Genomic DNA, 21955 nt, shown 5'->3' with positions numbered 1-21955 from the left:
AGAGTCAACCAATATGAGGTTTTTTTTGTTTTTGTTTTTTTTTTAATGAGGAAAACCCTCATTTTTTCTTACCCAGAAGAAAGGATAGACAGGATTTTTTTACTTTTTGTTTTTTTTGGAAATACGTAGTTTTACAGCAAAATGATTTCATCACATTTAGGTTTTTAAATGTTACTGTGAACTGAGGAATTCACAATGAAAGTTGGTTTGAGCGATATTTTGGTGTTCGTTCTCAGCTTTTACACTTCTGGGTGAAGTTATTTTGGGAGTTTATTGCCTCAGGCATATACAACTAAAGGAAAAAGCAGTGTGCCCTTTTTTCTTATTCCAGTACACCCCCCCTTTGTTTTCTGAAGAAGCATCTTATTCTATTTTTCTAAACCGTTGGATTGCCCAGATCAGAACAAATGCTGTGTGCAGTTTTTGAAAACTCCTTTGTAAAGGAGTTATGATCAGCTGAGGTAAATCACTGTTCTAGTTCTTGTATATCTAGTTCTTGGTCTCTTGGGAGATTTGCAGGCTGCATTAAATACAAGCCTTGTCAGGTTTGGGGTTCCATTCTGTTGACTTTGGTTCATTTGGCTTATGAGGTGAGAATAATTTGGCTTATGTTTAAGTCCCCCAGGTGGAACTTGCTTAAGTGTCTGTCAGGTTGGTAGTGGAACAAAATGACCAGAATGTGTTAATATCCGTTTTTATATCCCATTGCCATCTGCTATATTAAAAAGAAAAATTTGAGAAATACTGTGTGTCAGTTTGATTTCTCATTTGAAGTGAGTAATGTGGGGAAGTGTTGGGGTTTTTCTAGTTCTTTGGGCCTTGTTTTGCTTTGAAAAATCAACTTTCTTCACCTGATGAGGCTAGAGACAAATGTCTTTATGGCATAAGCATTGCAGTTTTTTATTTTTTATTTATTTTTTAAAAGATTTTATTTATTTATTCGACAGAGATAGAGACAGCCAGCGAGAGAGGGAACACAAGCAGGGGGAATGGGAGAGGAAGAAGCAGGCCCACAGCAGAAGAGCCTGATGTGGGGCTCGATCCCACAACACCGGGATCACGCCCTGAGCGAAGGCAGACGCTTAACCGCTGTGCCACCCAGGCGCCCCATAAGCATTGTACTTTTAAACTACAACAACAAGGTCACTTTGAGGAGTCACAGTTCTTGCTCTTACAGCTTTCCTTCCTGGTTGTGCAGTTGTGTATGCCTACGTGGGACGATTGTGTGGATGGAGGTTGACAGAGGTTGGAAGGGTTGTCAGGGAGGGACGTCGTGTAAACAAATACTACTTACAGCAAAACGTGACAAGTAGGCCAGTTGCTTTTCTTCTCTGAGCTGTGATACCATGTTATACATACTTTTGTTTTAGGATTTCTCACTCACTTCATTTATTTGCTTGACTAATGGTAACTGTATATGTAGTATAAATGGACTCATCTAGTCTGTTAACTCTTTGAGGGCTGTGATGGGCCTTAGTTCTTACTTAGTTTTGTCCTCTCTTTGCCAGGAAGGACCCTTAACACGGTGCAGGTGTTCAGTATGTGTTTGAAATGGGTGAAGTGCTTTGTACTAAGCTAGTGGTAGTGCACATAGAACCACTAACTCTGGGAACTTGTCCAAAATGACAGTTCACTTGCAGATCTGTGATGACATTTAGTTTACTTTAAAAGGATTTCAAACCTCTCTTTTTATCTGTTAATTACCCCTTGAAAAGAAGTGAAGTTTAAATAGTGCACTGGATTTTCAAAATGTGGTTCTTATTTAGTTTTCTCCCTTTTCTGATGAAATGATTAAGACTGCTGGACAAATCATTTCATATCTCTACCTATTCTTTTGTGAAATGGGGAGGTAGCACAGTTTAGAAGAATACACATTTTTTGTAGCTAAGTACATTTGAGTTCCGATCCCCACACTTCCATGCACTAGTTGTGAGCCTTGAGCAGGTCACTTTATCCCTCAGATCTTCTGTGTCCTACCAAAGGGTGTAGTAACATACTTTGCAGGTTCTTTGGAATAACTGAAACTATGTGAGGTACTTCATATTGTGCCAGACATTAAGTAGGTGCCTATTACCTGGTAGTTGTAATGATAATAATTTTGATACCTTTTCATGTAATTTGAAGCAGTTTTAGAAGTCTGATGCTTCTGGGTTTAGAGGTTTAGCTATTTCTTTCATAAAGAAGGAATCCTTCTGAGAATTGAGTGTCTTTAGTTGAATGCAATTTTTTTTTTTTAAAGGAGCTAGTCGAACTGAATGTTAATAGAAACGGTTTTCTTCTCTTTGACCTTAACAGGTTTTTGAATGGGATTTGCAGAGTGTCTTGGTAGGATATGACTATGCATTTCTAGTGTTTAGGAAACGGTGAGAGATGGATTGTTTTCAACACTTGTAATAGGATATCCGAGTTATTTAGTCAGTTCCAGCTTTTGTACCTTATTTTACTTCAGTCTTGAAAAATAATTGATAGGGATTATGACTACATGTTTCAAACACGTGTAAGAACTGGACTGGGGGTTAATACAGTGTTAGCACAATTGAGCAATGTTAGCAAATCGCTCACTTCCCCTTCAAGATAACACCTTTGAAGGTGCCACCATTTGTGGGAGGAAGCAGTGATTTAAATCTGTTATACCAATTCAGTTTACACTATTCACAGTGCCAAATGGAGTAGATATATTCTAGAACCTGTAATCAGGACATTTCTGTATATTGAATCTCATCTTTCCATTAGTTTTCTTATAATGGTAAAAAATTAGACATGGAGGTTATAGTAAACCTTCAAAAATTTTATCTGATCAGAGTCACAGATCGAAGAAAAAACATACCTGACAAAGCTAGATGAATAAACTTGGACTTTTTGACAATCCTTTTTTTTTTTTTTTTAATTTTATTTATTTATTTGACAGAGATAGAGACAGCCAGCGAGAGAGGGAACACAAGCAGGGGGAGTGGGAGAGGAAGAAGCAGGTTCACAGCGGAGGAGCCTGATGTGGGGCTCGATCCCATAACGCCGGGATCACGCCCTGAGCCGAAGACAGAAGCTTAACCACTGTGCCACCCAGGCGCCCCGACAATCCTTTCTTTTAAAGTTAATATTTAAGTGCACTTGAATAGACTTGATTATTACTGATGGACAGGGGTCCATTTGGAAGCAGTGCTCCTGAGTTATTGTCAGCTTGTCTTACCACTGTAAATGAGGAGAGTGGGGGAAGGTGTTAGTCTTCTTCATATGTCCTCCCATTTATGGTCTTGAAGTCCACCTGTGAGTTGATTGGGACATAATAAATAGAAGATGAATAGATAACTCATTTGGACTGCCTGGTACTGAGATACTGTGATTGTATGAATGTTTATGTGGAACAGTAGTGTGCTTTCCTTTTTTTTTTTTTTTTTTTTTTTTTTTTACCTCTTCAGAGCTGTGTTCAGAGCCTGGCAAAGGTGGGTATCATTGTGTTTCTGTGATGTTGGTATTGGGTTGGGGAAAAGGAAGAAGTGTGAGGAATTAACCATTTATGTCACTTTGTAGGCTCTTCTTTTGGAAACCATGCTTTTGAATTTTCACTTCTGATAATATCATAAGCCCGTATTTGGCCATAGCCTCTGCCGTCCAAAATGGCCAGTTATTCCTGAATAGTTAGGAATTAAGTAGGTATGTCACACTGTCATCGATTTGTCTTTTAGACAACTAAAAATGTCAAGTTAGGGAAAAGCATGCAGGAGTTATGTAAAGAATTTTGTAGAACCCAAGATTGATTCTCTGATGGTAATCTCTACTAAAAAAAAAGCACATGATATGGAGCCACATGTCTGACTTCACATCCAGACTTGGCCGTTTATTGACTGTGTGTCCTTGAGCAAGCCACTTCATCTCTCTCAAACATAAGAGCCTTGTAAACTAAAAGCAAATTTAATATTAATCATCTCCTATCACATAACTACTGTTGGGAGAAACTTACATGGTAAAATACTATACAGATGCTATGCCATTTTGTAACTTTATGGGTTGGCTGTGGGTTTGGATAAAGTTCAAATCCTAGTTGAAAAGAGGAAAATATCCAGCTATGTTGGTTTTTCTTTCTTTCTTTCTTTTTTTTTTTAAATAAAAGATAATTAAAATATGCTCTAATTATTGTCATTTTCCTTGCTTGGGAAAATTGATGTGTTTTACTTTGGCTCTTCTCAGTTTTCCTTTTACTACATATTTGTCATGGATTATTTTTCTAAACTCTGAAGAAATTTCAGTTCACGGTGCTTGCTGTTAGACCCAAGTTACTGTGAAATCATAGGAACTGACGTTGGATGCCATTTCTTGAAGTCAGGTTAAACCACAATAAACAGCGAACAAAGAATGTCTGAACATTTTAAGAGTACAAAAGAAGCTACTGTAGTTATCTGATGTTTACTGACTCATTTTCTAAAATAATTTTTTTAATTGTTTATTCAAATCGGGAGTGTGCCTTGTTTGTGCCAAATGCTACACTCTGTGTCTTACCTACATTTCTTATTTAATTTTGGAAAAAAAAAAAAAAGCAGCTATGAGGCAGGCATTGTTAAGCTGTTTAAGTATGGGGAAACAGCCCCAAAGTGACAGTGATCACGTAGCTATTTAAGCTAAAATTTGAACTCAAATAATTCTGGCTCCAGAGGCTAGGCTTTTCACAGTATTGATGCTATCACCTAGAAAAAGTACATTTTCAAATAAAAGTTTGTTGAAATACTGTTTATAATATAAAATGTGCCCGTTTTAAGTATATAGAGTTTGATGAGTTTTGTCAAATGTATCCATGCAGATAAACGGCACAGTCAAAATACGGAGCATTTCCATCATTCCAGAAAATTGCCCTTGCAACTGTCTGGCCAGTTCTTCAACCCTTACCGCATTGCCTACCTCACCACGGGCAACCACTAGTCTGCTTTCTGTCATTGTAGTTTTGTCTACATGAGTGGTCCTCAAACTATAGCTCCCAGGCCAAATCTGGCCTACTGCCTGTTTTTGTAAATAAAGTTTTATTGGGACATAGCAATGCTCATTTGTTTGTGGCTGATTTGGTGCTGCAGGCACAGTAGAATAGTTATGAGACCATGTGGCCCACAAAGCCACACTTTATTTACTGTCTGGCCTTTTACAGAAAATGTTTGCTGATCTTTGTGTTCTACATAACCAAATGAAATGGTCACATCTAAGGAAATTAACAATTCTATTAACAGTATTCAGTGCATATTCAACTTTGCCTATTTGTCTTGCAAATATCTTTTTATAGTTGTTTTAAAAAATTTTTTAACCAGGGCAAAATCAGGGTTTACTCAGTCATTGTTATCTCTTTAGTCTTTATTTTCTGATTTATTTTAATGTATAATTTATATTCAGTAAAATTCAGTAGCATTCTGTGAGTTTTGGCAGATGTAGACATTCACATGACCACTATTTCAATGAAGATACATATGGAATGGTTCCTTTATCCCCCAAACCAAATTTTTCAAAGCCCCTTTGTGGTCAACCCGTTTTCCACTCTCAGACCTGGACACTAGTGATGTGTTTTCTTTCTCAGTGGTTTTTTGCCTTTTCAAAATGTCGTGCAAATGGAGTCATACAGAATGTAGACTTTTTATTTTCATTTGCCTATTGACTAATGATGTTAAGCATCCTTTCATGTGATTATTTGCCATTTTTTGGTAATGTGTCTGTTCAGATCTTTTACCCATTAAAAAAATTGAATTGTTTGCTTTATTATTGAGTTTTGAGAGTTCTTTTTTTTTTTTTTTGAAGATTTATTTTAGAGGTGGAGACGGAGAACATGCTTAAGCAAGAGTGGGGGGAGGGGATGAGGTGGAGGGGGGAGAGGCAGAGTGAGAGTGAGTCTTCAGTAGACTCACACTGAGTGCAGAGCCCCATGTGGGGCTTGATCTCAAGACCCTGAGATCACAACCTGAGCCAAAACCAAGAGTTGGACGCTTAACTCACTGTGCCACTCAGGCGCCCTGAGAGTTCTCTATATATTGTAGAATCAGATACGTGATTATTGTTTGCAAATACTTTTTCATAGTCTATGGCTTATCTTTTTATTCTCTTAATGTCTTTTGAAGAGCAGTCTTAATTTTGATAATGTTGAAGTTATTTTTCTTTCATGGATCATGTTTTTGGTGTAGTGTCTGAGAAATCTTTGCCTGACCTAAACGAAAAGACTTTCTCTATACTTTTCCCCAGACGTTTTATGGTTTAAAATTTTACATTTAGGTTTATGATTGACTTTGAGTTAATTTTTCTAAATGGTTCAAGGTATGGATTGAGATTTATTTTTTTGCTTTTAGATAAGCAGTAGTTCCAGCAACTTTTTTTTAAAGGATTTTATTTTATTGTTTGAGAGAGCATGTGTGTGAGTGCGGGAAGGGTTGGAGGGAGAGGGAATGAGAGAATCTCAAGCAGACTCTCTTCCCACTGAGCATGGAGCTGAATATGGGACTCCATCTCATAATCCTGAGATCATGACTTGAGCCAAAGTCAAGAGTTGGACGCTTAACCACACAGCCACCCAGGTGCCCCCAGCAACGGTTTTTGAAGACTTTCTCTATTGTATTACCTTTGTTGAAAGTCAATTGATTGTATACTTGTAGGTCTATTTCTGTATTCTGTTACATTGATCTGAGTCTTTCATTTCATCATTACCACACTGTTGATTGCTGTAGGTTTATAGTAAGTCTTGAAATCAGCTAATTATTTTACTTTTTCAGAAATGTTTTTGGGTATTCTAATTGCTTTGCCTTTCCAGGTACATTTTAGAATCAGCTTGTTTTTTTTTTTTTTTTTTTTTTTAAGTTTTTTTTTTTTTTTTTGACAGAGAGAGAGACAGCCAGTGAGAGAGGGAATACAAGCAGGGGGAGTGGGAGAGGAAGAAGCAGGCTCTCAGCGGAGCAGGGAACACAAACAGGGGGAGTGGGAGAGGAAGAAGCCAGCTCCCAGCAGACGAGCCTGATGTGGGGCTTGATCCCAGAACGCTGGGATCACTCCCTGAGCCGAAGGCAGACGCTTAACGACTGCGCTACCCAGGTGCCCCTAGAATCAGCTTGTTGATCTCTGTAATCCTGCTGTGATTTTTTTTTTTTTTTAATTTTTTTATTCAACAGAGACAGAAACAGCCAGCGAGAGAGGGAACACAAGCAGGGGGAGTGGGAGAGGAAGAAGCAGGCTCATAGTGGAGGAGCCTGATGTGGGGCTCGATCCCGCAAAGCCAGGATCACGCCCTGAGCCGAAGGCAGACGCTTAACCGCTGTGCCACCCAGGCGCCCCTGCTGTGATTTTTGATTGGCATTGCATTGAATCTGTAAATCGGGAGAATTGATATCTTAATATTGAGCCATGAACATGGTATATCCCAGGACCATTTTTGGTATTTTCTTTAGTGTTTTGTAGTTTTTAGTAATTGGATCTTGCATATATTTTGTGAGATTTATATATGTATCATGTGTTCTGGTGCTGTTACAAATGATGCTTCTAAAATTTCAATTTCCAGTTGCTAGCATATAGAAGTAGGATTAAATTTCGTATGCCAACCTTGTGTCTTACAACCTTGCTAAACTCAGTTTTAGTTCTAGAAGCCTTTTTGTAGATTCTTTGAGATTCTCTGCATAGATTGTAGTGTCATCAGCAAATACAGGCAGTTTGATTTCTTCCTTTGCAGGCTGTATACTTTTTATTTCTTACTTTATTGAACTGGCTAGGACCCCCAGTATGATGCCGAATAGGAGTTTTGAAAGTGGATATCCTTTCCTTATGTTAGGGAGCAGAAAACATTCAGTGTTTCACCTTATGATGTTACAGGCATATTCTAAAGAAACCACTGCAATAAAGTGAGTATCACAATGAGGAGAGTCACATTAATTTTTTGGTTTTCTATTACATGTAAAAGCTATGTTTATACTGTAGTCTATTAAGTGTGTAAAAGCATTCTGTTTTTAAAAAAGTCTATACCCTAATTAAAAATACTTTATTGCTAAAAAATGTTAACCATCATCTGAGCTTTCAGTGATTTGTAATCACTGACCACGTATAATCATAACATATAATCACAATGCACAAGTTTGAAATACTCCTGCAAGATTTACCAAAATATGACACAGAAACACAAAGTGAAGCAAATGCTGTTGGAAAAGTGGCTCCCAGAGACTTGCTCGGTGCAGGGTTGCCACAAACCCTCAATTTGTAAATGATGCAGTATCTGTGAAGTGCGATAAAACGAGGTATGCCTGTATTTATAGTTTGTTTTTGTATGAAGTGCGATAAAACGAGGTATGCCTGTATTTATAGTTTGTTTTTGTATGTGTCCTTTATCAAGTTGAAGTTCTTTCCTGTTTCTAGTTTGTGGAGAGTTTTTATCATGAATGGATATTGAATGTCGCCAAGGCTTTCTCTGCATCTTTTGGGACGATCATATATTTTTTTTCTTCTGTACTCTGTTGATGTATGATTTTGGAACTTTGAACTAGCCTTGTATTCTTGTGATAATCCTGGGTTGGTCATGATGTTTTCTTCATACCTTGTTGGATTCAATTTGCTACTAAGTCTTTTTTATTTCTATTTGTTTCCTACTTATGTTAATTAAAAAATTCTTGATTATATCCCTAATACTCATAGTAGTTGTTAAGCTTTCTGTTAATCCCATGATGTTTGTTTCTGTGGACTGGTTTTTATTTTGGGTCAAGTTTTCTTCTTTGCGTGTCTAGTAATTTCTTCTTAGATTCTGGAAATAGTGAATTTTAAGTTGTTGATTGCTGGATTTTGCTATTTTAAAGTGGCATTTCTCAACCTTGGTCATACTAACATTTTGGGCCAGGTAATTCTCTGTTTGTGGGCTGTCCTGTGCTTTTTAGGGTGTTTAGCATCATTCCTTGCCCACTAGATGCCATTGTGATGACAAAAATTGCCTCCAGACACACTGAAAGTCCCTTGGCAGGGGGTAGAAATCATCCCTAATATGAGAGGCACTGTTTTAAAGAGGATTGGATTTTGTTTTTGCGGGTTATTTGCATGTTATTTCTGAAGCTTATTTCTGAATTTTGTAGGATTGGTCTAGAGGACCTTTTACTCTAAGGCTTTTTTCACTCCATTAATTAATCATGAAGCCTCTAGTTTCCATTGAAGAATTGGCTGTTCTCTGCCCTAACTGGTCAGAATATGAATGTCTGCCAGCCCTGCGCCAACTCTGGGATTATTTAGCTTATGGTTCCTGGGTCATTCTTTGCCTGCCCCGTAGATTTTTCAACATGCATGTATAGCTTTTTCTTCAGTATCAGATTCAAGGAGGCCTCTGTGTGCTGAGTTTTGAGATTCCTCAGCCTTCCCAAACTCTTAAGTCTTGTCAACTTGACAAGATTGCCATGCTTTGCCCAGGATCGCCCTCATTGCACCATGTTCCATTGTGCCTCCAGGCCAAGAAAGCTGGTTGTAGGGCCCATCTCATCTCTTCCCTTCTGTTATGGATTGCAGTCCTTTGCTCCTGTCGTCCAGGTCTAAAAGATGTTGCCTTGTATATTTTGTCTGTTTTTCTAGTTGTTGGTGGGGGTGTTGGCAGGGTAAGTCTGGATCCACTTACTCCATCATGGTTGGAAACCGAAGTCTTTTTGAAGAGTATACTTTATTGGTGGTGCCGAAAGTCTTGTTGCAGGATTCTTCAAATATTGGGGGGTATAAATATAAAAGAAACACTTCTTAAATGTCTGCTGTGTGTAGCTCGGCCCTTATCTGGTGGGGAATACAGAAAAGTAGATATCTTCCAGGTGAGGAGGGACATACATAGTATATACATAAGATTAATCAAAGATGTGAAATGCCCTAGTGATGAACAGAAGGGGAAGAATCACTGTGGTCTGATATTTTCATACGGAAATGCATTCTTTTACGTTTTTGTTCTTTATTGTATCTGTATAATTCAGTTTTATGGCACTCAGTCAATGGAAGAGTACTGGTTCTTTCACATGCATTTGGCAACTTATTTGCTATGTGGCTTTAGGTAGCTCAGTTTTCTCTTTTGTACAATGGGCATGTAACATCCCTTGTAGTGTTTGTTAGTTTATTCAACACATTTGGGTGCCTTCTGTATGTAAGGTCCTGTTCCAGGTGATGGGGATTCAGTAACGAAGAAGAGGCAGTTGCTGCCATCAAGGAGCTGACATTCTGTAAGGGAAAAAGGAGATAAACAAGAGATGGGGGCATCTGGGTGGCTCAGTTGGTTAAGCGCCTGCCTTTGGCTCAGGTCATGACCCCGGGGTCCTGGGATTGAGTCCCACGGCGGGCTCCCTGCTCAGCAGGGAGTCTTCTTCTCCCTCTCCTCCCTGCTCATGCTCTCTCTCACTATCTCTGTCACTATCTTTCTCTCTCTTTCTCAAATGAAATCCTTTAAAAAAAGATAAATGAACAATTTTGGTGATGTCTAGGGGTGATGGTTTTAGGAAGAATATGAGAGTATTTGCAGAAATTGGCGTGGTCAAACAAGACTTTCTGGAGGAGATGAGATTTGAGCAGAGACTGAAGGAAGTGAAGGGAGCAAGCCACCTGAAGATCCCTGGGTATTCCAGGCGGAAGGAACATCAGGGGCAAAGAGCTTGAGGTGGGAGTATGAACAGGGAGGTTGGTGTGGCTGGAATGGGGCGAGGAAGAGGAGCCACAAAAGGTAATGTATAGGAGGCAGAGGCCCCATCACAGAGACTTTTAAGGATGATGAGAAGCCACTGAAGGGTTTGAGGAAGGAATAACAAGAGCTGATTTCGGTTTTAAAAGTTTCACTGTGCATAGGGAACAGTAGTGGAAACAGGGCGACCAAGAATTTTGCAGTAGTTCACTCTGGAGAAAGAAGATGGTAGCTTGGGTTAGGGTGGCAGCAGTGAAAGTAGTGAGAAGTGATTGGAATCAGTATACATTTTGAAGAGAGAACTGATAGGATTATTTATGGATTGGGAAAAGGTTTTGAAGGGAAGAAAGCAATTCAGGATGATTCCCAGGTGTTTTCCTTGAACAACTGGGTGAATGGCGCTGTGGTTTCCTGAGGGGGTGAGGGGGGAGATGTGAGTGAGTTTTTTGGGAGGACGAAATTGTTATTTCTATTTCTTGGATGTGCTGAGTTTGAGATCGGTGAGATTTTAAGTGAAGCTATCAGTAAGTAATTGGATGTGCAAATCTGGAGTTTGGGAATGGAGTTTATACTGGATATAAGAATTAGAGAACTGTAGGGGCGCCTGGGTGGCACAGCGGTTAAGCGTCTGCCTTTGGCTCAGGGCGTGATCCCGGCGTTACGGGATCAAGCCCCACATCGCTCTTCCGCTATGAGCCTGCTTCTTCCTCTTCCACTCCCCCTGCTTGTGTGTTCTCTCTCTCTCTCTCTCTCTCTCTCTCTCTCTCTCTCTCTCGCTGGCTGTCTCTATCTCTGTCGAATGAATAAATAAATAAAATCTTTAAAAAAAAAGAATTAGAGAACTGTAGATAGAGAAGGGGGGTGGTTATTGTGAGACTTAGAGATATATAAACTCCTGGCACATGGCAGGGTCACATGGCATGGTAGCTCTTAATAATAATGGCAGTGGAAAACAACAGCCACAACAGCTGGATATATCTAGGGGGGGTTACCAATGAGTGAAGGAAGAAGGTAGTGACCTAAATTGTACCTTGCCTATTAAATCCAAGTCAGTTAGGACTGTAAACATGGTAAACACTGTTCTCCTCTGAGCATGAGAAAAATATTATTAGTGAAATCTGTTGTACATTTGCAATTTCTGAGGCTATCTGTGATTTTTAATGTGATGCAGGGTGTCATTTGTATATTTTGCATATACATAAATCAACACAAAAGAGTCTGGAAGGAGGGTATTGCAAATTGTTTAGTTGTGTTCAAGGAGATGATAGATAGGGTATTTCTTATCTTTTAAATGTTCTGCAATGTATATATTTTTCTTAAGTCTTTTTTTTTTTTTTAAAGATTTTTTTATTTATTTATTCGACAGAGATAGAGACAGCCAGCGAGAGAGGGAACACAAGCAGGGGGAGTGGGAGAGGAAGAAGCAGGCTCACAGCGGAGGAGCCTGATGTGGGGCTCGATCCCATAACGCCGGGATCACGCCCTGAGCCGAAGGCAGACGCTTAACTGCTGTGCCACCCAAGCGCCCCTTAAGTCTTTTTTTTTTTTTTTAAGTAGATGCTACCCCCCCCATGTGGGGCTTGAACGCACAGCCCTGAGGTCAAGAGTCGCACACTCCACCATCTGAGCCAGACAGGCGCCCTAGTCTTATTTTTAATAAAGGGAGTTAGTGTTTTTGGAGAGTCCTGCCCAGTTGTTGAGCTTTTGGGTTGATGAATTTCATTTGTTTGTGGTTGCTAACACTGCTTCCTCCCATAGCTGGGTCTTTAACTGTGGTCTGTTCTCTTGAAAAGTTGAGCCCTTGATCACAGGGGTCCATCAGGTAAGAGAGTAGTTGGTGGTTTTGATATGGGTCCATAACAGCTCCTGGGGAAATTGTTAGCACATGTTCTCCCCACCTGGCTAGATGTGGCACCGTTTTGTTCAAAAGGGACATTTTTCAGCACTTGAAATTCGCTCGGAAGGTCGCTTGAGATAAATTGAACGATGCATGATATATTTTTAAAAATCTGAATAAGACTATCAGCATTAACTTAGTTTTTTAGAAGTATTCCTTTTCTCAGGTGATAACTGCTAAAACGGATAGATGTCAGGGGCTTTTTGCAAATTTGACATTTTCTGTAATTCGTAAATCACTTCTAAAAACACTCAGTATCGTTTGAATGGTATCTGTAAATAAATCCACCTACCTGGTCTTGCCAGTTGAGTTCTGCTTTGTGTAAAGTAGGTGCGTTTCTGGAGTGGGAGAAGGTAGGCCCATTGTGGGATTGCATGGAGGTAATTTCTGTTACCTTTTACAAGCTGGAAGGAAATGGTTTTTTGCCTCTTGGGTACTTTGTGCACGGCATGGCTGGGCTCAGAATACAAAGGATCTCTGGATGCGACCTTGCAGTTTGGGAATTATTTAGGAAAAAAATGTGGGGACAGGAGTTGAGAACTAGAGTTCTAATTGTTCATTTGGTCACGTGAGGCCTTTGGGGCCTGGCCGAGGTGCTTTCTCTGTTGGAGGATTAAGGATCTATATGGGTCAGTGGACAGGAATGACCGAAGCTTTCGCGTCGGCCCTCCTGCTAAAGTGGTGCTGTATGTGTGCCTGGAGCAGGGAATAGTGTGTTTTTAAAAGACTTTTGCAGTCTAGGAAGATCTTTTGAGGCAAGCTAGTTCCTAAGAGGTGTTTCCTAAAAACGAGAAGTCACTATAACAAAGGCAAAACTTTCACTAGGTGCTTACCTATGCATTGTGCGTTCCTTTACATTCCCTTAATTCCTTACAAGAACCCCATAAGATAGGTATTATTCCCTCTCCCCGCACCTTTTTTGATGAAAAAAATGGGGGTTCAGAGATTTTACTTTGCCTTTTTCAGGGCAATGAACTATAATTTTCGTCTAGGACTTTGTGATTATAAACATACTCAAGTTTTATTATATATGCCATAAGTCACTTTTTTTTTTTTTTTTACTCTGATATAATTATATCCAGAATAGCCAGCTTAAAATTCCGGCTTGTTCGTGTTGTAAATAGAAAAATCATTGTGGTCTGCTCTTAGAATTTTCCTGAATTCTTAAAAACATGCTGGGCTTCTATGATTGTGCCTGGAAAGTAGCAGAAACTTACAGTAAAATTGTATCTTACTTCACATGCAAGAGTTTTGTAGATCAACATTAATAATTAACATTTATACACACTTTCAGGTCTTCAAAGTGTTTTACAAACAGTTAATTAGTTCATGTTTAATCTATTATTGGAAGTTGAAAAACCAGTTTTTTAGGTTCATTTTAGCAGTACAGGAGTGTTCAGGGTGGGTGATAAGGAGTAAGTCTTCAGTGAGAAAAATATGCCGGTATTGCACCATGCAGTCTATGAAACATCTTTCCTCAGTCCCCTCACTCTTTGCTCAGAATCAGCTTATATTAAGTACGTTTTTTGGTTGTACATCTTCTGCTTAATACAAAGGAATGGAATTATGTGAACTGAAAGAAAGGGTTCAGGATGGTCGGGAAAAAACCTGGGTGGTTCAGTGAACTGTGTTGCACGTTTCTTTTCTGTAGTCCTTTAAATGCGAACTGTCCTTAATTCCTGTGGGGGTTTTGAGGGACGGAGGTATTGGCACAGAGACTCTGGCAGATGAGCAGAGTCCTTATACATGCTAATTTCTGGGGGAAATTCTTTTCTTTGTCACTCCTGGCTCAGGAGATAATAACCTTGTAACTGAATACTTTGCTGGTTTCTTCACTACCACTTGTCACTTGATTCCTCTCCCCTCCACCCCCAGTAAAATGGGGTTTTTACTTGGCAAAGTTGTTTAGTGGGGAAAAGACTTGGAAGGAGACAAGACCCAGTTCAGCTGCATCGCTGTCACATAACTAGCTGGGCCACCTCGAGCAGATTACTGCTTTCTTTTGCCCCTGAGTTCTTTTGTTTGGTGAAATAATGTGTGAACTTTTCACTGAGTGCTACAAGGGTGGCGGAGAAGGATGTGAAACTCATGCTTTTGGATATGAAGTGGGACAGAGGATATTTTAACATCAGTGAGGATTCTTCAAAGTTGCAGTGATTTCTTCCTTCCCACTTTGGTTGGAATAATCAAATTATTTTCTTGCTATTGTTGCCAACCACATTACTGCACTTTAAATGTCTTTCTTTTTCTAATACAGAGCAATAAATAGAACCATTTGATAAATATTGTGTCTGGGTGATTTCCTAAGACAGGACGTGCAGGTTCCTTTTCATCATTGCTTATAGTCCGGTCATTCAGAGGGACCTCTTCATGAATCTAGATGACCTTGCCAGGGAAACCTTAGTATGTGATGGCAGAAAGAAGATTTCTGAGAACTTGGATGTGTATTTGATTAAATTTTTATCATCAGTAGGAATCTGTTCTTTTAAAGGGGCCAGATAGGAATAGCCCTGAACTTTTCCCTCTACCAAATAGTGTTGTTTTCAGGTCTTTTTCTTTTCTCCTCTTTCCCTTTCCTTCACTTCTGGAAAATCTGAAAACCTAAAGATGAGATAAATTGGCTTTTGAACCTTTTTGTAACATTAAATATACCAGGGTTTAAACTTCAACCTTTTCCACCAAGATGTCTGATAATTTGGAAGGAACGTTGTACCGCTGGACCTTGAATAATGCTAGATGTGAACTTTGAATAATTGGGATTGATTTAAATATTTAAAGCCACTTCTATTTTAAAGGATGGCTATACATAATATGTTTTTATGTTTTGAATAAGGAGACCTTTGTTTTTTTGTTTTTTTAAAAGATTTTATTTATTTATTTATTTATTTGACAGAGAGCATAAGCAGGGGGAGCAACAGACAGAGGGAGAGGGAGAAGCAGGCTTTCTGCTGAGCAGGGAACCCTTTGGGGGGCTCTATCCTAGGACCCTGGGATCACGCCCTGAGCCGAATGCAGATGCTTAACCAACTGAGCCACCCAGGCACCCCCTGAGACCTTTGTTGTTTTTTGGCCAAGATAAGTTACGTAAATAAGTTAGAAAAGAAGGTTGTTTTCTTCTGGAAACACCTAGGTGGTTAGAACAGTAATGTAAAGGTCAGAATTAAATGTTCTGTTTTGTTTTTTTCTAAAATACTGTGCCAGCAACTGGGATGAATGATTGTTTTTCCTGTTTACATTAAGTATCTTGGGTTGTACTGTTTTCTGTCACCTTTTTAAAGTTTCTTTCTTCTTTCTTTCTTTTTCTTATTAGAGAGAGAGGAAGGGGCAGAGGGAGAGGGAGAAAGATCCTAAGCAGGCTTCACGCCCAGTGCGGAGCCCGAGATCCTAACCTGAGCCTAAATCAAGAGTTGAATGCTTGACCGACTGAGCCACCCAGGTGCCCCACCTCTTTAACGTTTCCATTATGTCTTTGCCCACTGTACATTTCCTCCCTTCTGGCGAATTCAGTAGGATTCGTTTGTCGCAGTACACCCTGATTAGGTGGGGAAAAGGTAATAACTTATGTCTGTGTTTCCTCTAGGTTATAAGCTCCTGGAGGGCACATTTTTTTCTTTATAAGATTTTATTTATTTATTTGACAGAGAGACAGCCAGCAGGAGAGGGAACACAAGCAGAGGGAGTGGGAGAGGAAGAAGCAGGCTCCCAGCAGAGCAGGGAGCCCGATGTGGGGCTCGATCCCAGGACCCCAGAATGACGCGCTGAGCCGAAGGCAGATGCTTAACGACTGAGCCACCCAGGCGCCCCTGGAGGGCACATTTTATCTGCTTTGTTCATCGCTGTATCCCCAGCCCCTGGCATTGTGCATGCAAATAGAAGTTAGTTCTGTGCAGGCAATATTTGGATTGTTGATGTATGAATGAACTTGTGACAAAACTGTACATATTAATAATATATGGATATCATTGAATGATTACTAAAATCTGCCCTGTTGAGAATAAACAGATTTTAGTTTTCCTGGCATCAGTTATAGTTTCATTCTGGTGAGTTAAATCATCGTTTTGGGGGAAGAGAAGCACCATGTTAAATGGAGGATTGGCCAGTGTTGACCAAGACTGCTGGTAAGATCTGTGGAACTCTTGCCTGGTTTTTGTACTTGGTCATTGTAGGTCTCTGTCTGCCACTTTACATTTTAATCTGTTCAGCAGCTCAACACTGACATGAGACTGCAGGTGTGGTTTGTCTGCCTAATTTGTTTTGTCTGCCTAAATTTTAAGAAATGTTATATAATCTATTTTTTTTGAGATTTTATTTATTCATTTGAGAGAGAGAAAGAGAACAAGCAGGGGGAGAGGCAGAGAGAGAGGGAGAAGCAGACTCCCTGCTGACCTAGAGCCCGACGTGGGACTCGATCCCAGGACCTGGACATTATGACCTGAGCCGAAGGCAGACAGTTAACCATCTGAGCCACCCAGGCGCCCCAAGAAATGTTATATAATAATTTTAAAACATACTCAAAAAAACCCTCAAATAGAACAGTAGAATTGACCCGTGTACCCATTATGCCAGATTCTAGAGAATTAGCAAGATTTTGCATTCTCTTCATACATCATTTTTTAAACTAAAATTTCACTGAAACATAATCCATATAAGGTAAAATTTACCCCTGCTTCACTTGAATATACTTATTCTCGTTGTCTTGAAAGTCACTAGAGAACTATCATTTTCTTAATAGGGATTCTTAAATAGTACTTTTACTCCAGTGTATAATACTGTAAACCGTGAGACGTCTCTGTAAATTGCAGCATGGCATGTTTCAGGGATACGGAACCAAAAACTTCAGCTCACAGCAAATGAATGCTGAGTAGCCTTTTTGCCTTTCAACAGAAACCGTTGCAGAAATAGGACCATAAACCTTCTATTAAGCACTTTTGTATGAAATTCAAGGTTTCTGTCAAATTAGACATGGGAAATTAAGCAGAACTGCTTAATTAGCCTGCTAGGATGTGTGCCTGGAAAGAGAGAATTTTCATTCCTGAGTCTAAGTAAAAATAATGGACCCAAATATGAAAGGAAATTCAGAGAAAAAATGGTATCAATTTTCTCCCTTCAGCTTTGGTGCCTATTGAAACCTACAGGGACAAGTTCACTAATATAATAGCTGTCATTTATTAGGAGCATCTTTTGAACTAGGTGTCTGATGTTTACCAGTTCTCACCTCTGCAAGGTGTTTTTGTGATTTTGCCAGAAGAAGAAACTGACGTTCAAGAAGGTTAATTAACTTTAGGTGTACTTCATTCAGCAAGCACTTAATGAGGGCATGCTGTATGTCAGGCACACTGTTAGGTGTCAGGGATCCAGGGATGGACAAAAGTAAGACACGGTTGCTTCCCTGAAGGCACTCATGATTTTGTTTCTTGATTGATAATGTGATAGCAGTGATCATAATGGTAATAATTGCCATCATTTATGACTGCTGTACCAGGCTTAGCACTGTGTGCTCTGTATACCCTTCTTTCTTTTTAATCCCACAACCCTCAGTGCTGGGGTCTGTTACTGCTGGGTTTCATGGAGACGGAGTGCTCAGGGTCACACAGTTGGTGTGTGGCAGAGTTGGGACATGAACTTGGGTCTCTAATCAGGGCACCAGTCCTTTTGACATGCGTCAAGAACATTTCTAGCAAGGCTTGAGATGAGTAATTATGTGAAAGGGGCATTCATTGTGAGCTGTGATTTTGGCAGAACTTTATGTAACTTTGACTTGGCCAACAGATTTATTTTTATGGTTAACTTTCTATTTTATTATCTCTTATTCTAAAAGTCCTCAGTTTTCATGATTCATGAAAGACATTTTTTGGTCTTAGTTTTATTAAGAATGGTGATGTACAGACCCCCTAGAAATTTGGAAATTAACACATAAACTGGCCAAAGTACACCTCTGAATAAATGGCACTACCTAACATATTTTTTTGGGTACAATTTGGTGTTTTTCTTTCTAGACTTGAAAATTCATAGAGGTTTTGTGTGTGTGTACATTTACATATATACACTATTCGTGATATTCTATACACTCTTGAGTACAAAGCAGATTATAAAACATATTTCATGACTATACCTTTACATGCTATCATGTAACCCATATAATTAATTATTTTAATGGCTGTATGCAGTAATTCATTGTGTGGGTTTCGATTTATCCTCAGTTTACTAATTACTCTCAGTTGGATAGTTGTCTTTCTTTTCCTTCTTCTTCCTCACTTCCTCTTTTACTTATTCTCTCCTTCCTTGCCTCCTCCCCACTCTTATAAACTTTGCTGTGATGAATAACCACGTATGTACATCTTTGTATCCTTGTTTATCTCTTGCAGAGATGGAATTGCTAGGGCAAAGGCTGTACATTTCAACAGCTTTTCATAGATATCGTCAAGTTGTCTTCAGAAAGCTGCTGTCATTGATCCAGTATGAGTATCTGTTTACCATTTCTCCCTAACCTTTGGAAAGTAAGTTTTAAAAAACCTAACATTTAAAAGGAAGTTTTAAATGCCGTAATGGAATTACTAGTAGAATTACTGGATTGCTGGCAATCAATTATAAATAAAAGAACTCTGTATTTCTAAAAGAATAGGAAGAAATTCATGAAGCATAGTCACTACTCTCAAGCACTGAGAATTAATCTAAGATCAGTTCTCAAGATTCAAAGACATCTGAAGGGAACTTTCCAATAAAAAGAGAGTCACTGATTCCATGCTCTTCTGGCTACTCTTTGTCAGTCCAAATTAACTCCAACAAGGAGACAAGGAAGAATTTGGATAAGATTTATAGAGATGATAGATTATCTGTGTCTGAGGTGCACATTAGAAGCTTTTAATATGAATGTTACATGGGGTGCCTGGCTGGCTCAGTAACGCATATGACTCTTGCTCTTGGGGTTGTGAGTTTGAGCCCCATATTGGGTGTAGAGGTTACTTAAAAAATATAAAATCTTGGGCCGCCTGGATGGCTCAGTCAGCTAAGCGTCTGACTCTTGGTTTTGGCTCAGGTCATGATATTGTGGTCCTGAGATCGAGCCTCGCCTCTGGCTTGAGATTCTCTCCCTCTGCCTTTCCCCCTGTTCTCTCTCTTTCACGCTTGCTTGCTCTCTCTCTCAAACAAACCTTAAAAAAATAAAATTGATGTTTCTTCTAATTTAGTTATGAGGATGTGTAATCCACATATGTTCCCCAAATCACAGTCAAGTGTTGACATTCTGCTTTACATAACCAAGAAAAGCAAATTAAACAATGGACTGTGCTCTTGACTTATTAATATAGCCAAACATTTTTCTTTGAGACAAAGATGAGTTAATTGGTCCCAGCTCTGACAGCAGTGATTTTCTTTTCTTTCTTTTTTTTTTTTTTTTAAAGATTTTTTATTTATTTGCTTGACAGAGAGAGCGAGACAACCAGCAAGAGAGGGAACACAAGCAGGGGGAGTGGGAGAGAAGAAGCAGGCTCCCAGCGGAGCAGGGAGCCCGATGCGGGGCTCGATCCCAGGTCTCTGGGATCACGCCCTGATCCGAAGGCAGATGCTTAACAACTGAGCCACCCAGGCGCCCCAGCAGTGATTTTCAAGCGGATAACGCTTGCCAAGATTTTCTGTACAACGGGAAGAAGAGTCTCTTGCCTGACAAGTTAGAAGTCAGATAGGTGCATAAGCTGATCTCCTGGCACTGTTAATGCTTCTCTTGGGCATTCTTAGGTGTATTGTCTCGCTGATCTTCAGCCTATTCCCGGTTGCAGAGAAAGAGCTGGTTAATTTAGTAGAAAAATCGTATCACTAGAAGTAAAAGAGGGTTCCAGATTATTATTGTCCTGGAACATGTAGGTGGTTATTTAGTTGTGGGAGGACTTCTGTGGTCATCTTGGAATGACCTATTTTGGTCAGAGCGTACCCGATTGTTGAACTGTTCAGGTTTCATTGATCTATCTGGGTGTTATTTTGGCTTAGAAGGACCCTCTTTTGAGGACATCTCTCTGCCAACCTGAATTCCCAAAGGGCCTTTGTTTTGGAAATCTTTTGGGGTTAGGTGATCTTTTTTGTTTCCCCTGTTACCTCTGCATTATTTGGACTTGACTCTCACAAGTGTGCCATCCTTCTTTCTCACTGTTTCTTCTCTCTGGTCTCTTGACATATTATCTGTTTACCAAAGAAGCCAGTCGTTTTTATCCCAGCACTCACTTGATAAACTGCTCTTCTGGAGATACGGCAAAGAGGGTGAAACATTGAGCAGGTCAGGCAAGGAAGAGGATCTCAGCACCACACATTTCAGAGGATTCTCTCTTTGAGTCTCATGGTTTTTCTTTACTGTCTTACGGATCTGCTGGGCACAAACATAATGGGCTTGGTAAAGCAGTGTTAGGAGTGACATGTTTCACTGCAGTTGTTTTGGACACCTGACAAGACTGCTGGAGAACAAAGTGGTAAGAGAATGAGTAATGTGAGAGTAATAAGAGAGTACTAAGAAAGTAAGGATGCCAGATTAAAACTTGGAGATTGAAACTCACAGACTATTATAAAAATAAGGGTAAATTCTGATGCAGAGGATTCAGTAGTAAGAAGAACTTGACTGTTAGTGCGCAAACATCGGACGAGGGTTCTGTAGTTTGAATTCTAGACTTAGTTTGCTACTCACAACCTTGGATGAATCACTTAGATACTCCCACCTCCCGTTTCTGCAAGTGGAAGTACCTGTTTTTGTTTGTTCTGTTAAGTTTTTTCCCTAAAGGTGTTCTTAAGCCGTGGGATTCCTTAGAATTACAGGGGGGAGCCAAATGGACTTGGAGAGGGCATGGGGAGGAGACCCAGCTGTCCCCCCAGAGTAGCTCCACTCTCTTATGTTACTTCTGTGGATTTCCTGTAGTGTTTCCTTTGAAGAAAGTCCCATGGCCAAAAATCAATTTGGAAACATCTAGACCCAAAACATCTTGAGAATGGCTTTTGATGCTAAGATTTGGTGTCTGTGAATACCCACCCATTGTCTTTGTTCTTGATATGATTCTCTCGGGTAGGGAAATATTGGCTCAGTTGCTGAATTAGTATGTAGTACAATGGATAATTGTGGTGGTTGACTGCTTGGCTGTGCCCTGATGTCAACTACTCATGAGATATTTCTCAACTAAACAGTAATTAAAGCCCTTTTGCTGCTACTAACTTGGGGAATCCTCATAAGAAGGTAAAGAAAACCATATTCCTTGCTTATCAAACATATTCATACTATCTGCTTCTTTAAAAAAAATATCTACCCTGTAGCATTTTATGTAAGAGGTCTCATTTCACCCTGGGATGGTCTTGTGAAGGAGCTGGAATTAACTGTACTGTAGATGAGGAAATTGAGGCTCACAGGGATTCTGTAGCTTGGCTGATGGTTCACAACTAGGGAAGGAGAGAGCCGGGTTTGA

General features: G+C 39.6%; 1 protein-coding gene across 11 annotated transcripts in view; it reads left to right on the top strand.

Annotated features, from left to right (window-relative positions):
* AKAP13 (A-kinase anchoring protein 13) overlaps positions 1 to 21955 on the top strand; it is a 326662-nt gene that overhangs the window by 1246 nt on the left and 303461 nt on the right. The gene's annotated exons all lie outside the window — the stretch shown is intronic.

The sequence above is a fragment of the Ailuropoda melanoleuca genome, chromosome 9, assembly GCF_002007445.2.
Source record: "Ailuropoda melanoleuca isolate Jingjing chromosome 9, ASM200744v2, whole genome shotgun sequence".
NCBI lineage: Eukaryota > Metazoa > Chordata > Mammalia > Carnivora > Ursidae > Ailuropoda > Ailuropoda melanoleuca.
The sequence above is the reverse complement of the archived record's forward strand: the minus strand, read 5'-3'. Positions and strand labels throughout refer to the sequence as shown.